The following is a 10799-nucleotide window of genomic DNA, read 5'->3' as shown; positions in this document are numbered from 1 at the left end:
GCATAACATTATGTAAATCACGGTTTCGCCGCTTACACTTGTACATCGTGGAAATAAACCGTGTCGGTGCGTTAGCGTAACAATGGGACCAACATACGAGTCCGCAAACGGCACCAACATCGCCGAGAATTGATCGATTTTCGATCGACACCGCACTCCATTGGCTTTCGTTATTTTAGATTATGCGGTGAGATAGAAGTTGGGCTACCTATATGGAAATTCCTAAATTATTTTTTAATACCTTTTAATAGCAATCGAATTTCGATGATAGTACGGGGATGCGGATTTTTCGAGATTACCGATCGTCTTTCGAATGGGAAAGGAAAATGTTTGATCAGCCATGATTTTAGGGGAACGTGTCCGTGTGTCTGAGAAGGAAGAGTTTGCATGTTAGGATACGTAACATGGAAGTTGCGTACGCGAATTAGTTATCGAATGGTAGACGCTCAATCGCTCTATATCGTCTTATTTTATGTAGCGTAGAATATTGTAGCGTCGAAATTGTTTTATTCCGCTACTTTATCATCTTTGCAGAGCTATTACGTTAAAGTTCTTACAATAGTAGGGGGAAAATTAGCCGATAATCGAGCATGAATAAAATGTTTCCACTTAAAATCAAAAGAATATCGTAGCACTTTTGTTCGAAACTTTAAGTCGATCAAACTTTTTAAACCTTCGTGAAATTTCTGTCGAGGCGATGGAAACCGGAGACAAAGGTGTTCACGAATATTTTACGGAAATAGTAGCCAGCCAATTGTAACTCGAGTTGCTGCAACTCGTCCAGAGCTGAAACAGAATAGCTCGTCTAATTGTTAATTTGTTCGTCGAAACGAAACGCTCGCGACTAATTTCGATGATCAAGTTACATCATAGGAAACGAATCCGTTTGAACGCCGTGGAGACCGAACCTAACAATTAGCATGGAAACATTGGAAACGCGCGTACGTACGTACGTACGTTGAAAATACGAGAAATCGGCCGCGTCCCAGGTGAAAACAATTAAACATGAAAACTAAATATGCTCAGACTGCTCGTGGCGGTAGGAATGAAATAGGAATTAGAATGTACAAGTTCATAGCGTTTTAATGAACGTACAGTATCTGAAACACAGCCGATAATAACCGGTTTACGGTCCAACTTGCTACACCTGTTACCAGTGAGGGTTCAATTAAAACTCCACGCGAATGATAAAAAAAAAAAAGAAAAAAGAGAGAGGACGTAACGGATGAGCGTTAGTCTGTTAATTTATAATAATTTAATTACTCGTTGCCGTGGCAATGCGCCCGGCCAGGGGACGTTTCGACGATTAATTTGTTATTTCATTACGTTAGCGTTCTGTCACGAAGTTGCATTGTTTCTCGTATTATCACACTCGGCAATAATGGAATCCGTTTGTTTTTAATTTCGATTATGAGCACGATTATTACCACTTCCTGTAAATATCTTTTATGCTCTTCCCCGCGAGTTTACGCTTTTTAAGTGGAAATATTTTATTTATGCTCGATAATAATGCTGGGTGTATTGAACGAAGTTAACGATCATCTTAGTTCCTTTTTAAAATTACCTTTCAAAATATATCGTTAGGAAGTTAAAATACCTTACTTTATATTTCGCCCTCTATCAGTTGTTGTACAAAAATCCGCCAGATTCGTATCATTTCTGGAATACCTGCCACGAGAAGCCGTATTATCGCGGTTAATTCAATATTCAGCTCTAAAGATGCCCCCAGACAATCGATGATACTGTCAGTAATTCAAAGTTCTCAACAAGAATGCGAATTATCAATAAACATTGACAACGTTGTATTGATAACACGTATTGATCCGTTTTTGTTGAGGTCGTTGAATAGCTGTCGATATACATATATTGATAGTCTAAGGGCGTCCCAACGAGGGAAGCATAGACGCGGTTTCTCACAAATATTTTCATTGTTCTTCAGCGAGCTTCTAATTGTTTCTATCGGAATGAAACTCATCTCAAATTATCATATAATTATACACGAACATAATCAAGATAATAACGCGGCGAAACATGCGTATAATTAATTTCGCGTAGGAGGTTATTCTCACTCGGCGCGTACACCAACTAGCATAAAATTTCCGAATATATCTCGATGAGATTAACGGTAGGATAGCGTATACGAATCGCGATTGTTCCCTTAATTAAAATACGATATGCTAGCGAACATCGTAGAATAATTTTAACAGAGCTTGTCAGGATCGTTAAAAGAAGAATTTACTTTCGAGCCGATCGTCCTGCATTATTTATTGTTATATATAACATGTAATATGTATAATTTGCTAATCGGACATTTCGAGTTATTACGCGTAACAGCAATGCATCGATATATAGATATATACCTACATATATATGAATCGTAGTGCTAATGGAAGAAACGAATGGTTGTCGATTAATGCCGATAACACAGTTGTCAATGTTGCGAAAATGTTACAGGAGGAATTAATACCATTGAAATTATTTCCACGAACACGTCTGTGCTGTTTAACTGGTGCTGTCGTTCGAAAACCTTGCTCCTCCAGTCGGCTGCCGGTAGAGTCACGTTCACATAGCTGGAACAACATTGCGACGCTTCGAATGCCCCGTTTCAACGTGCTGGAACGTCGAATGGACGTACAGTTCACACGTGGACGCACGAAAACTGGTGATTTCGGTGTGACAAAAAGATTGGGTACATCGGTGTAGGTATCTCGTAAATTCTGTTTCACGGATGTGCATACTTTGTTGGCAAAAACATTGATACATCAACTTCAATTGCGAGACAATTCTTGTTAGCGCAAGATTACAACTGTTTGTTGATATTTGCGTAACCTTTCCGCGACCATGACGTGGTCAGCAAGCTGAGATTGGGAAAAGTGTTCGCTTATACGAGATATCAAGGATTACGATATTATCGCAAATCACGACGATCTAATCGTTATTAACGTCATTTGGCGGAATCGTGTTATAAACGGTGCTTGGTAAATGTTCGTTTCACCATTTTTCCTTTATTTTATCACGGTCGTTGAAAAAGCGGATTACCGGTCATAAACTCAATTTGGAATAAAGAGATTTATGTCGTTAAGCCCGGTTTCATCGGTCACGTGAATTATTTTTTTCTCTCTCACCTCTGCCGTTGCGATGTCTACTTAAGGAATTCAAATTAGTCCAAAAATAACAATTTTCATGTGTTTTAATTTTGAATTAGCCCCGACGAACTTCAGTACGAAAATGAACAGCAACGAAAAAAGAACATTGAAAAATTCCTCTCGTCCTCGTCCACTGTTTCGCAAACGAGCTTAAAGCCGCTGCATAAACAGAATTTTATTTCTCCGTAAAGTTTAAACGAAAAAAAAAACAAAAAAGAAAGAGAAAGAAAAACGTAAATCTGTTCGCGGCGAAACGTCACGGGTTTCCAATAACGCGTCCACCTCTTTGCCAAGCGAACGTTTCCACGATTTGTCGGTGAATTACTTCGTCAGTAGTCATAAAGGTGGATCGTAGACGAGGCTACTGCACCCCGTTGCTCGGATTTCCCGGCGGGAAAAGAAATTCGCGAGGAAACTTGGCGGAAACATCGAGCCTGTGGCGCTCGTTTTAGCATCCCTCGTTTGAACGGGGCCACGAATAAGGCGGGGGTGGTGGTAGGTTGATTCCGGTCGTTACATTTCCTCGCGTTTGAACAGACGGGAGAGAGGAGGGACGTGCGGCAGGAGAATGGTCGAGGGTCGGGTAAAATGACTTTTCATCCCCCAAGGGTATCTCCACTCCCGGAAATATGGATATAGGCAATTAAAATTACGTGACGGTCCGGGTGGGACGTTGTCGAGTTACTTCAAAGCCACTTCATGTCTTTCTTCGCCTTGCCCCCATGAACTTACTTTCCCCTTTCAAACAAGACAGGAGGGTGCGAAGAATTTGCCTTTCGAATATAAGACTGTAAATATTTGGATCATTAGTAAATGTGAAAATTATTTAGGAAGAAAGCCTGTCTTGTTTGTGCCATTGTACAGCGATTGAACGATGAACTAGTAATATCAAAGGAAACGAGTTACGTTGCTTGAAAGATTTTGAAGAGTAGTCACGGAATTGGATGGAACGTTAAGAGTGGAAAAGATGATGGTCGTTTTAAGATTATCCAAGTTTGTTCAGAACACGCTAGGTAATATCGAATATCTAGCGAACGGGTTATTCGTTTGCTTGGAATTAATCATCGGTGCCCCAACAATGTTGCACCTCCGCCTAGTTTGCTCCGGTTTAATTGAATCCGGTTTACTCGGCGACACCTTCGTTTTATCGCGAAGCCAATATTCGCTGCATGAGTTCTTACCAAAGAACAACTTTCTTCGGTATTCGCGAAAGAGTGCTCTCGTTTGGTGTTCGTTTCTCGAACGCGTTTCTGTTTCTCGTGTCGTGTCGCGATTAAATTCCAAAGTTTTCGTTACGATCGAAGGAAGAATTCTTCGTCACAATGTAGAAGGCATCGGCAACGGTTAAAATTGGATTCATCGACCCGCTGAGTACCACAACTGTTCTTGTTGTGAAAGAAGTAGTCGTTTCCGAATGCTCCTCTCTTTTATCGTAATCGGGCTCTATCACAAGCCGCCCCCTCCCTGAAACTCAACGTAGATATCGATTCCGGTTCATCTATAATTTCGATTCACCTCGCCGAATACAATGAGAAAAATTATAATTTTCTGGAAACCACTTTTTACACAACTTTATATATTATACTACCAAAACTTCAGACTTCTAGGAAACCAATTTGGAAAACCACTCACAATTTTCTATAAAAAGTTTCATCACATATGTACATAATAGACGCAAAAATATCTTTCCTTTTTAAGGAAAAAAGATACCCGAGGAAAAATTCCGGGCAAACGAAATATAAAAGGAAAAACGAGATCGGTGGAAACCGCTGGATCTGCTTATCGCGAACGAGGCTGCGCCGTTTCAAATGATACGAGCTTGGCCCGAAGGGAAACGGCGAAGACTCCAAAAAATATCCGTGGAAGATACCAAGGAATCGTGCGTCGAACCGACTTCTCGTAGATCGAATTCTTCGTTCGCGTGCGCGCACCACCGTATGAGGTGCACGCCAGCTTATCTGCGTGAATTCCGGCTGGATGTTTGAGTCGATGTTCCAGTCAAGAGTTTCGAGCGGAATAGTAGCAACTTTAAAGCCTGTGGAAAAGTTTCCACGGATCGGATAGGTATGTCTCGTCTTCAGCGAACTATAAGATCGGCTCCGAATCCGAGAATCAAGTCCGAGCTTGAAACTTGGTTTCCGGTAAAGCTCTAAGTAGAAATGTCTCTCGGTTGGACACGCCAGAAAATCTACTCGAGCATAAACTGCCTATTATGGTCGATACATACCTTCGCTCTCGAGCACCTGTCCTTTGATATTTATCGTCTCCTTTCTAAGATCATACAATAGCGTACTTCTTTGTGTCCATTTGGAGCCGATATCGTTAGGCGAACGTGATGGTTTTGGCAATTTGGTAATTGCCAAGATGGGTCGAATGGGGAGGAAACATTGTATGTTATATATAGCAAAATAATTTTATCAACGCAACAATCACTATAAACGAACGTAGACTTGCTATTGAATAGTCCGATATATCTTTGCTAGGGAATTAGATGCATAAAAAAAGTATATAAATAATAGATATATAAATAACAAAGAGCTATCTTCTTTTAGAAATAATATTCTAGGGTCAACTATAGCGTATTCTTTTCCAAATATCAATAATACATAGGAAATACAGTGACGCTAATTGTGTAAACTATTTAGCAATAGAATTGCAAAATAATGAAATATAATGTGATTGAATACGTATTTCTTAGACGTATCTGCAGTTGCATCAGAGTTTCTAGAGCGTAATAATCGAGATTGAATGATAACGGGCACACTCGTGAGTCACCTCATGAGACCGTTTACTCTTACACTTTTCCTTTGTTGAGCTATTATTAACGAAATTGTTCACTTGTACTTGTCAACGCGAACGATCGACTATTTTGAGAGTTTTGTCTTCCTTTTCATTTTTCAATCGTTCAAAATCGAGAAAACAGAGTTAAATTGGTTCGATAGCGGCTGGCGGTAAATTAGCACGCCCATTTGACCTGACGTTATACCTTAAAATAGATATATTGAAAGACCGCGTATAATACGCGTCGTTTCAGAGATTCCATTACACCCTTGGCTGTAACGTTTTTACTTTCGTTTCCACGCAACGGTGCACTAACGTTAATGTAATATTACCTCGCCTGTCAGAGAAATAACGAACACGGTCGACGTAACATCGTGCAATGCGTCACAGATTTTCGATGCCGGTACCGATAATAATTTAATTTTAAACACGTTTCTTCGCCCTTTTGGTCGTTAAACGCGCCACGATATTTTCATATTTCTCTCTTCTCTTCATATTTCATTCTCTTCCGCAAAAACAAGAATAATGTCAGTCTTTCAATAAACGGTAAGAAACGAATCATTTTCTGCACGTAGAAAATTCCTACCAAATGTTTTCTATGTTACGTCGTAGTTAAATATTTGTAATTCACAGGCGCAATTCTCCACAAACATAAGAGAATACATCAAGTAGATCTTACTAAAACATCGAAATCCTTCTGCCCTGCCTCGTGCTCTACTTTCGCGAAACTTCGGTACCGTGAATTTCCCGCGAAACTTCACCGGTATCTATTACAACGTACCAACAGCATTCCGCTGTTTTACCGTTTCATAACGATGAGCCACAGCTGTTTAATTCTCCCTAGCAATTGCCCGACTCGAAAAACGACATCCTGAACGCAATGCGTTGCTCGTTGTTCTTTTTGCGGTGACGAACGACTTTTCGAGGTTCGTCTTACATCGTAAGAACGTTCCGGTATGGTAGGAAACTGGAAACGACCGAGAAACCATAGTGGAATCTTGGTAGAGAAAGACGATAAAAAGCGAGCGAAAGGCCAAGGGAAGAAGCGTCTTCGCGATGAAGAAGGGATGTAGAAACGTCGTTTATAAACAAAGAGCATAGGGAAAGGAGCGGGAGGGTGGAAAACCTTAAGGCAGGAAATCGAACGTTTTGCGTTCGCGAGAACTGTTCCCAATTAACTTTATTGTGCACAAAAAAAAACAGCTTCGTTAAGGCAGAACAATGCAATTAAGGGGTTGCCGAGAGGGATAAACGCGAATCAACGGATGGAAACGGTACCGACGACGAGGTGGCGGCAGCCGTGTCTCAGAAGCATCCGTCGTTTCTCCGCTATCGATCAGAGCCAAGGAAGGGTGAACACCCCTTCCAGGGTCCTTGCACCCCCTAGCCAATGAATATTCCGCATAAACAATCTGATTCGATAGAATTGGGGAACGCCAGTGCACCGCTTCCAATGCCTCTCAGAAACTGCGTTTTCTATTTCGATTTCTTCGGTGTTCTCGCTGCGGTTCCCTTTTTTTTCATTCTATTCCTTTCTCCGTTTTTTCTCCGTCGTTTCCAAGCTTCTAGTCGATATCGACGATTCAGCGAGACGGTTTGCATCGAGTATCCGAATCGACGACTCGATGTTCGATTTTGGATTCTCGAAGTTTCTGGCGTTGTTTGATCGAAACAATAGCGAACTCGATGCATTCTAATTCGACTATTTGCGTAATTTGTGCTTGAAAATTCGCTTAAAATTACTTACTCCTTCGTGCTCTATCGAGAATCCGAAGATACCTATTTTCAGGAAGCTAGCTTTGAACAGTTTCTGCGATATTGTAACTTATTATACCTGGTGGATATCTACTGCATTAAGCAGCTCCCACGAGGTCAACTATCTCGCATACCGCATTTCATTTCTCCGAGTATCCAACAATTATCCAATTATCCGATTATCCGACGGTAAATCATAAGAGACGGTCTACAAATTTAACATTCGAGATCCTTTCTGACATCCTGCAGAAAGCGTGCCCGTCCTATGTTCCTCGCTGAAGCAGCTTAAACAACGTATTATACCTCGAATATCCCGTTTCACGGTCGGTCGGGTAAAGCTTTTCAATCTCAGCCGGCTTATGACGAATCGGTCGACGGTTTCATCCAGTAACGTTCCGCGAAAAAGAAACGGAAGAAGTACGCCATGGCTGGCCGAACGTTTCAACGGAACCGCTAATCAAAACGCGGCGAAACGGTTCCGGGTATAAATAGCGAGAAAAACAAGGGCCAGAAAGGAAGGAAGTAGACGAGAAGCGAGGAGCAGTGGTCCGTAACCGGCGATGCGGTGCGCCGGAGCAACGTTTTTGCGACGAATCGGAGGACGAGGGTGATAATAACGAAAAGTTCGGCGAGGCGATGTTCGCGCGTCCGAGACACGGACGTCGAATGGGCGGAGAACGCGTGGAGAAACACGACGGAGCTGGAGGGATAGAAAACGGTCGAACGAACAGAAGAACGGGAAATAGTCGCGAAACTGTTGCGATTCTTCGGAACTGCCGACCAACCGAGAACCACTAGCATTCGAGTCTCTCTGTTACTGTCACTGTTACCGTCGTCGAATGCCTTCGATCGGTTACCAACATCTTTCGTATTTCTTTTCTCTCGCAACTTGCCATCGAATGCCCAGTTTCGGAGCGAAACTATAATTCGTTGCTAGCAGCGAAATAAAATTGTGAAGGATGATATCTCGGAGTCGAGGGGTAAAACTAGCAACCCTGGCCTCTAAATGTGCTTGTTGGTTGAGCTAGTTGGAACAACGAAAAGTTGGAACATCGCATTATACCAGGAGTTGATCTATGCGCTCTACCGCGGCTCGATCGATAGCGTCGTTCCTGCTGCACTGGGAATTGAGTTTGAGGTTCCTGGTGTCCATTTTGCAATTCGGTATAACGAGGTGCGCTATGTTTTGCGTTCTGACAATTTGTCGAACATATATACGCGCTATATACACGTTATACATTGTAATAGATGATTATTGCTATTATTTGCCCATTATACGTTGCACAATCGTACCACGGGCTTGCATTTACATAATCTCAGTTTCGAACACATAGATCGTGCTTTCGCAAGTTGGAAGGGCAACGGGATAGCGACGGAACCGTCGAATCTATTTTATTTCCCTGGCTATTGTTTTCGTTTTTTATAAAATTCTAGGGAAGAGAATGCGTTTCAATCGCGACGCTTTCTACCGGGGATAGACGTATCGATATCGATCGCGAGATTCGCCTTGGATCGTTTCTGAAATGTTCTTTCGTTCTCAGGAACAGCAAGCAGAATGGGAAAAGGGGGGAATGGGGACGCACCGCTTTTGGAAACGTGCTCGACGCTCGAGTTTCACGTTTCGAGACGCGGTAGCGGAAGCTGTCGTTGCTCGGCTCGCCGTTGGTTCGTTTTTACAGAGAGCGAATCGAAAAGTCGGCTGCGAGGAACGAAGTGCACTCCAGTCTTGCGCGATGCAACGTTTACATTCTACGTTTACAGCCTACGCTTGTGACATTTTACGCCCCTGTCACTTTACCCTCTCTGTCTACGGGAAAACGTTTGGAAAGCAGCGGCTCCGTTAGAACGAATTTCGTTGTTTTATAGTAATGGCGTGTCTGAGTGCACCCTGACGTAAAACCGTTTGTCATCGGTCGGCGCGAGTGGTCTCCGTCTGATTGTAGAAAGTGTCGCAATGATTTCGAAATAAAACGTCGAACAAGACGACGAAATTTAACTATTTTGTCTTTTGTCGAAGCAACGTATTTTATAATGTCGTTGAACGTATAATACCAACGGTGTATTCGATATGAGGACAAATGGAAGCAAGCAAGATTCCACGTTTCATAAGCAGCTTTTCCGAGAAACAATCCCCAAAACTGAGCATCGAAACTATTTTTAGCGGTACGCGGAATAAACTCTAATACCGTTTAAGGGGACTGAATTCCAATTCTTGCTGTGTCTCGTGATCGCATAGCGTTCGTACGCGGATTAATAACATCGTTGGAAGCAATGAATCGTCAGACGCGAGTCGCTTTCCATTCGTTCATATGGCAAGGGAAAAATTAATCCTGACTTCATTTCGTTCTCATTCGATAGCCGATCGATCTACCGTTTGCATTAGCCGCGTTGAAAAAACGGATAGCCAGACGAAGAGAATATTTTAATCGCGCAGGAAGCTCGCGGCTAAAGCATTTACAACGGTGAAAAAACAAAACTTAATCGGCGCGTTTCATTTTCGATTATCCGGTCGAAACAACTGCAGCCACCAACGAACGGAAAAAACGAATTCGCGCAAAACGAAGATACCGCTTCCTTCGCGTGATACGAATTACACAGGGAAGATCTTGTCTCCTTTTTTTAAAACAATCTCTCCTGCGACTAGAATACGTTAATTCGCGAGGTGCACGACCTCGGTTAGTTCGTTAGGTTAGTCGAGAAATCAGTTGGAAGCTACAATTTCATCTGCGATTCAATGCGTGACATCAATAGCTCCGGAACGATATATCGTTCGGATAGATAGATTCGTCGAAAATACTTGGATTCTTTCTGTCCCTGTATCGACCACCGAGCTTCGACCAATCGGTGTAATTATTTTCCTGCTCGGCTGTTCCGCTTTAATTCTACGCTGTACGCGCTTTTAAGGAAATACGAGTGGTCGCGTTTCGATTTCGCGGAAAAATGAAACCGCAGCCTCGACGCAACGCTATTACGGAACGAAAATTTCGATACGGCGAGAAAGTAAATTTCTCCGTGGGGATGCAGATAACTCAAACGGGTGGGACGACGAAGTAAAATGAAATTGCATCAACAGGCGACGATGGGAAATTTCGGAGAAATATTTGCGTCACACTTGTT

The sequence above is a fragment of the Bombus vancouverensis genome, chromosome 6, assembly GCF_051014615.1.
Source record: "Bombus vancouverensis nearcticus chromosome 6, iyBomVanc1_principal, whole genome shotgun sequence".
In the NCBI taxonomy this organism is placed as follows: Eukaryota; Metazoa; Arthropoda; class Insecta; order Hymenoptera; family Apidae; genus Bombus; species Bombus vancouverensis.
Note: the sequence above shows the minus strand (reverse complement) of the source record.